The sequence below is a fragment of the Carcharodon carcharias genome, chromosome 19 (genome assembly GCF_017639515.1).
Source record: "Carcharodon carcharias isolate sCarCar2 chromosome 19, sCarCar2.pri, whole genome shotgun sequence".
NCBI classification, from domain to species: domain Eukaryota; kingdom Metazoa; phylum Chordata; class Chondrichthyes; order Lamniformes; family Lamnidae; genus Carcharodon; species Carcharodon carcharias.
Window position 1 is genome coordinate 49,048,785 of NC_054485.1, and position 7,074 is coordinate 49,055,858.

A 7,074-nucleotide genomic window follows, 5' to 3' on the forward strand; every position below is an offset into this window, starting at 1 on the left:
ATCAGGAAGAGGGAGTTTAGGGGTGGGCACTCATTGTTCTTGTGGTGGGGGAGCGGGGTCTCTATGTCATGTGCAATAGGCCTCAAGATGGGGAGGGTTAAGGTCCACATGGGCATAGACACATCTACCTCAAACAATTCTCGGGGCAAGACAGGGATATTGACCACAATGACACTGAGATCAAGGATTACAGGGGGAGGACTGAGAGTTATTGGAGGGAGTGAAGCCTGAACATTATGCTCCACCAGGACAATGGGAGGGATTTCCACAGTCACACAGGGAGGGTCGAAGCTGGTCTGGTAATAAAGCTTCATTATCACCATCTTGCAATCTGAAGCTATGGTGCAATGGAAAATGAAATTATGAAACCACTGTGGTAGGGAGGGCTCTTAGGGCTTCTGGGATGAATGGATCACTGCACTGGTGGGTCGACTTAAGGGGCACCCAACTGATACCTGTATTTCCCCAAATGAGGAGGACTGCACAGCTGAGGCATGTTAGGAGCATTTTAATCACAATTGATGCAATCAGGAGCCTTAAAGCTCATGCACATGAGAATAATTCCGATTCGTGCCACTAATTGGTCCCCTTGCAATAGCCCCTTGTCCCAAGTATAGAAATACCCCAGTGCAACAACAAATCCAAAACCAAACTTACCTGGCAGGGGAGAAACAATGATCATGAAGGTTGTGCTCCCAGGATGAGACTATCCCATTGCACTCCGGGTATGCTGACGCCTGCGATGTCCCCAAATGCGGGATACTCGACTGCAAAATTTGTGGTGTTGGAGGACTGCGTTTGTGCTTTCCCCTGAAAACAAAATCTAAAACCGATTGGGCAACAGGACAAGCTGCAGAAGGCCGTTGGATACTGCACCTCTGAACCCTGTAGCTGGTAGGTTCAGAGATGTGAAACCCCAGCCCTGCCTAAAACAATCTCATTCCCTCACTGGGCATTTATCCTTGTGTGTATTCAAAAGTTGTAGAGTGCATTGGATGAGGATTCCAGTGCCTGGGATAAAAGCAGAACATCCAAGTGCCTGTCCAAAACAATCTCATAGCGTTAGGCCTTGGAAAAGGGAGTTGGGGGGAAGCACCTCCTGTGTTCCTGAAAACTCATTGCACTGCCAAGAAATTTCATGGCGATGAGGTTCCCCGACTGGAACTAAACTCTTGAAACCACAGTCACTCACTGGTCAGCGACTCAAGGAGGAGTTTTGGAGGCTGATGTTCACTCATGTTTTTCTTCAATGTCACAGCAGAGAGGGGAATTGAGGAAGATGAATGGTGCATTTAACCTTGCCTTCATCCTCGCATGCAGGCAGGAGGAAAGGCAGAGAAGAGTCCAACATCGGCGCCAGTCTCAGCAAAGGGAGGTGATGAGCAAGGGCCGTAGGGCCCCCTCCAGAACCAGAGAATGAAGCTCACAGATCTGTTGAGCATAGGCAGCCTGCAAGACCTAGGGTGTACAGAAGGCGCATGTCATTCCTCCAGGTGAGTGAGGATCAGTGTTGTCAATGCCTCTGCATGTCCAGGGATCTGGTGTATAATATCTGCCACATTCTCCAGGGGTTGTTGCCGTGGGGACTGGGAGGACATCTATTGCAAGTGGCTCTCAAAGTCACCACAGCTCTTACCTACTACTCCAGTGGTTCCTTCCAGGGCTCCACTGTGAACTTATGCAGCGTCTCTTGAGCTTCCACTCACAGGTGCATCCAGGAGGTTACATGTGCCCTCTTTGCCTAGGCACATAATTATGTGTACCTTGCTAGAGATCAAGATAGCCAGCTAGCAAAAGCACTGGGATTTGCTGCTGTTTCCGGATTCCCACAGGTTAGGGTGCCTTCGACTGCATGCATGTGACTTCAAAAACCTCCTGGCAAGAGCCAATGAAATACACCAACAGAAAAGGGTTCCATTTGCTCAATATGTAGTTGGTCTGTGACCACATCATGCAGGTATGCGCATGATACTCAGGAAAATGCAACAGCTACAGCTTGAGTAAATCACAGATTCTGGACATCTTTGAGGGCCCACACCACATCCAGGGTTGGCTCCTGGTGAAAAAGGCTACCCAAAAAGGACATGGCCGATGATGCCTGTCCAACGGCCATAAACTCCTGCTAAGGGAAGGTACAATGATGCTCATTTTGCCATGAACATTGGTAGATCTGGTGGCACACTCTGGAACAGTGACAGGTCATCGTGGTTTGCACCCCGCACAACCTGGCACTGCAAAGGGGACAGGACTTGGCAGATGATGAGATGGAGGGGCTGCATGTCTCCTTCAAAGATGATGCCATCGAGAGGGTTGAGGGCGGAGAGGGCAAGGAAGCTGAGGATGCAGGGGAGGAGACTATAGCACGGGCCAGACAAGGCAAACGTGCAGGTGAGGTGCTAATAGCCATCAGATTCCAGGAGGATGATCACAAGGTGCAGTGATTATGCTCTTGGGTCACTGACTGCTATGTTGGACCCACATTACCACCTGCATTGCTATCCTTCTCATTTTAACTATCCACTTCAATCTGAGAATGAATAGTTACACATTCGGGTCACCATGTCCTCATTCTCTGAAGGATGATGAATCCTCGGAGCATGCTGCCTTGCTGAAATGTGGCAATAACTGCAGGAGGGCGTCTCGGCATCAGACATCAGATGGTGCATCGTCTTCTCTCCAGCATCCCAGTCGCTATGGCAGACTACAAGAGGCAGGAGCTGGAATACAATCCTCAGTGCGCTCATGGCTGTATGCCTTCAGTCTGACAAGGTGCCTCAGGGGGAACAATCTCCAGCTATGGGACAACACCTTCTGCGTGACTTTGACGTTGAAGATGTGAGGCGAGTTTTGGGCTAAGCCAGACAAGGCCATTTGCCAAGTGTTCATGTCTGTTAATCATACTGAGTCCTCAGCATTACTTCAATCCTCATAACATTGACATCCAGCACTCTCAGTGAGGGATGAGGGGCTACAGTCAGTCTGACCTTTCACTGGGCATGGAGGACCTCATGAGGACATCTTCACATACCTGCCTGCCACACAGGAACATGCCGCTTCTTCAACACAGCCATTTTCTCCTGATGGTCAACCATAGCCCCAGCGATTTGGACAAGACAAATAGACCAGGCAGCCCCCAAGGTTCAGTATAGTTGATAATAAAGAGCACACATCTGCATTCCATCCTTGCTCCGAGTTCATTTCTGCCCTCAGCATTGTATTCCCATCAGCTCACATATGCACATCGAGATCAGGCTTAACTGTTCAAATGACGCCAACACATCACCATCTGAAATTAACGTAACAGAGCTCGCCAAGGGTTTAGGTGAGAGGATGCATAGCAGAAATATGGCACAGCACTGCATCCCTATATGTCCGTAATAACCTTGTTTTAATTATGCATTCCTGGGTTGTGGCCATCTCTGGCTAGGCCAGCATTTATTGCCCATCCCTAATTGCCCTTGAGAAGGTGGTGGTGAGCTGCTTTCTTGAACGTCTGCAGCCCATGTGGTGTCAGTACACCCACAGTGCTGTTAGGGAGGGAGTTCCAGGATTTTGATGCAGCCACAGTGAAGACCTTGTGGGTGCAATGCAGACAGCTCCAAAGCTGCTAACAGTAAATGCCATAGCGTTGAGCACCAGGACAAAAATTTGTCATCGAGAATCAGAGTTCAGGAAGGCTGCAATGGGAAGGTGCACACTATCATTAGGGAGCTGTGCAAATTTTCACTCAGAGTCGATAATGATGAAGGCAGACATGAGCATGCAGAAGTTCAGAATGTGGGCTGAGAGAATGAACATCCTCACAGTTGTTGGAGAGTTCATGGAGATCGAGGAAAGATTCCCAGCCTGCGCCAGTATCTGCAACTCTCCTTCGATACAGTGCCTTAAATTTGCCACAATGCAGATGAGTTGGGGGCAATGTGAGCTTCCATCTTACACAGCCAGAAATGAACATCGCTTGAACCTGCAAGGCATATCTAAGAGGTGCCTTGCACAAACCCACTTTATGTTGAGGGTGATACTTCACGGATGTCGGGAATGAGGTGAGAACTGACACTCACTGTTATGAGATGACAGCACACATCATCATCCTGAAGAACATGTTGCGACATATGTGATAAGTAGGGGGAGGGAACATGGTGTGAGACTACACAGCTCAGCACATAGAGGAGGCATAAACAAAATGAGATGTGGAATGGATGCAATTCTATTTACATTGTGGAAATTATGTACATCTGGTGAACGCCCGTGCCACTGTTGTTCTCTGAGCATTTCTTGATCTTCCTAGTCCTATCATTATTTCTTGGTAAATCCCCAACACCCACAGTGGAGGTGGAGGCAGCCTGCTGACCGCTGCACCCTGTTGCCTGTGATGACCTTGGCTGGTGTGCTCTGGAGGGCAAGACCTGGAGGTGGGGCAGGTGCACCCTCCTCAGCCTGTGGAGCTGCAGCTGATGGGGGTTACATGCAGAGGGGATTGGGATCAGCTGGACACTTCCAGAGTCACCTGGATGGCCCTGGGTGTCTAGCTGCTGGTCCTTGTCCATATGGGTGCCCAAGGGCCCCTGGCTGACTCCTTGAGGAGAGGAGGCACCTGGAATGAGATTGAGGTGCCCTGGCCCCCTCTCGCGTAGCCACTGCTGGATGCCACCAATGCCTACAGCGGTGGAGTGTAGCTTCTGCAACAGCACAGGTGCTCTGTCCTGGAGCAAGGTCTCCTACCAGTGTTGACCTCGGTGCACTGGCAATGACCTCAGATTGAATGTGGATGGGCTCCATTGTATGTTGCAATCTGTGGAATGCATCTGACAACCCTGCCTGATATTCTCATGTCTGTTGCTGCTGCTCCAACATCTGCATTAAGACCAAGTCCTCAGGCTTGTTATCTGACTGGGACTCAGCAGAATCCTTGCCTCCAGCTGTCGTCCGAGTGTCGGTGATCTTGGATTGGCCTGCCTCTGTCTGCTGTGGACCAGAATCTGTGCTGTGCTCACCAGATTGTAACGCTGAGCCTGCTCTAGATCTGCCATGGTGTGTGTCTCTGTGCTGGTGGAGGGTGTGGGTGAGAACTGTGATGGGTCTTCCTACAGAATGTTGCCTGGATCTTCAATTGAAAATATATAAGGGGCTGGTTCCCTGTGTCCCTGGGGTGTTTGGCTGTGGTGCCTATGAAAGGGAGTAGAGATAATTAGTGTGTGGCAGCAGACTCCAAAACATAACAATGCATCCACAGTGTCACGGTCTGAAGGAGCAGCTGGTGCAGGGTCCTCACCTGGTCCTGTGCCACCAAACTCGCCATTGCCACAGGCACGGTCCCGGTCCTCTCTGGCCAGCTCAACAGCACGCTCCTCATCGGGAGTGAGGTCCTTGTGCTCAGACATCCCATCACCCTTCTGGAATATCTCCCTCTTGTTGTGAACGAGCTTGTCCTGCATAAAGACAGATGGAGAGAGTGTCGGCAGGAAGCATGCCGAGGTGGCTGATAAGGATGCCTGGCTTTTGTGTGTGTTGAGTGGAGCACTGCATGGGATGAGGACGTGAGCTGCACAGGGTGTGAGCTCAGATGACAATGTCAAGGTGTGTGTGAGAAAGTGAGTGGTGATGTCCCTTGAGCTGGCAGTGTGGAGAGTCATCCTGAGAATGTCTGCTGGGCTTGTGAGGGTATAAGTTGAGAGTGATGAGATGGTTGATTCACCCTGGCGTAATGGATGAGATCATTCATCCTTTTCCTGCATTGGATAGCTGATCTCTTATGGGCTGAGTTGGTGTTCACTGTCCTGGCCACCTCCTTCCAAGCTGCAGTTGTGGGTTTTCGATCCCCTTTTGCCATCACGGCAGTAGGACTCCTCCTGTCGATCCTCAACAGCGTCAAGAAAGTGACCCAGCAATGTGTCGCTGAACATGGGGGCCGCAGTTTTTATCCATTTGGGGGCCATCTTGCCGTTGCAGCAGTCCTGGGCTGCAGACATGGAGAAGGCTGTGCGCAGATGCAGTTTAAATATGGCGCCTGCTGCGATGATCCGCTTCAGTCACGGCAGGGCAGGCGAATCATAGGCTGCCTGCCCGCAATACGACATGTTACCTGTTGATGCATATTTAATGAGGCGAGGGGCATACAATTAGGCATGAAAATCCATCACTGCGTCTGGCACAACACCGCTTTTCCCACCTGCCACCACACTTAGCCTGCAGAGCAGAAACCCCCATCCATTGTATGTTATAATTTGCAGTGGCAAGTTACCCACATACACAAAGAAAGTTATCATGAATGAACAGAAAACTCTTCATTCTAAAGATAAAAACAAAAAAAACTGCGGATGCTGGAAATCCAAAACAAAAACAAAAACAGAATTACCTGGAAAAACTCAGCAGGTCTGGCAGCATCGGCAGAGAAGAAAAGAGTTGACGTTTCGAGTCCTCATGACCCTTCGACAGAACTTGAGTTCGAGTCCAAGAAAGAGTTGAAATATAAGCTGGTTTAGCCCCCCACACACACACCTTAAACCAGCTTATATTTCAACTCTTTCTTGGACTCGAACTCAAGTTCTGTCGAAGGGTCATGAGGACTCGAAACGTCAACTCTTTTCTTCTCCGCCGATGCTGCCAGACCTGCTGAACTCTTCATTCTAGTTAGTCTCACTTTCGTCTGTCTCTCTACATGCATTCCCCACATGGGGCAGAATGTTCCAACCCGCCAGCAGTTGGAATTGTGGTGGCCGGGGCACTTAATTTGGTGTGATTGAGAAGTCATTTTCCCATTGCTGGAAAATTAGTTTGGAATTTTGCCCTCCTGACTTCGATGGCTGGATAAAGGTAGGTTGAGTTTCCTGACAGACAATGTTGGGAGCACCATTTGCATTCATTAACATCTCATGCATGCTATTTAAAAGGCCACCTCACTGGAATTAAATTCGTCCTCTAAATTAAGTTCCCCACCAGTGAGAATTTAGAACATTCAGTTTTATGACTGTCTATAAACAGCGTGTACCTGGCAAGCTTCACCTCTTCCATGGTTTTGGGGCCTGTTGCTATTGCCTTCTTGGGGACCTCACATAACTTCACTCAAGTGACAGT

General features: G+C 49.5%; 1 non-coding gene across 1 annotated transcript; it reads left to right on the forward strand.

The window, feature by feature from the left end:
* The first annotated feature begins 649 nt into the window (after positions 1–649).
* On the forward strand, positions 650–813 carry LOC121292046. The gene has a single exon (XR_005946171.1). It is a non-coding gene; the product is annotated as a U1 spliceosomal RNA (small nuclear RNA).
* The last annotated feature ends 6,261 nt before the right edge of the window (positions 814–7,074 follow it).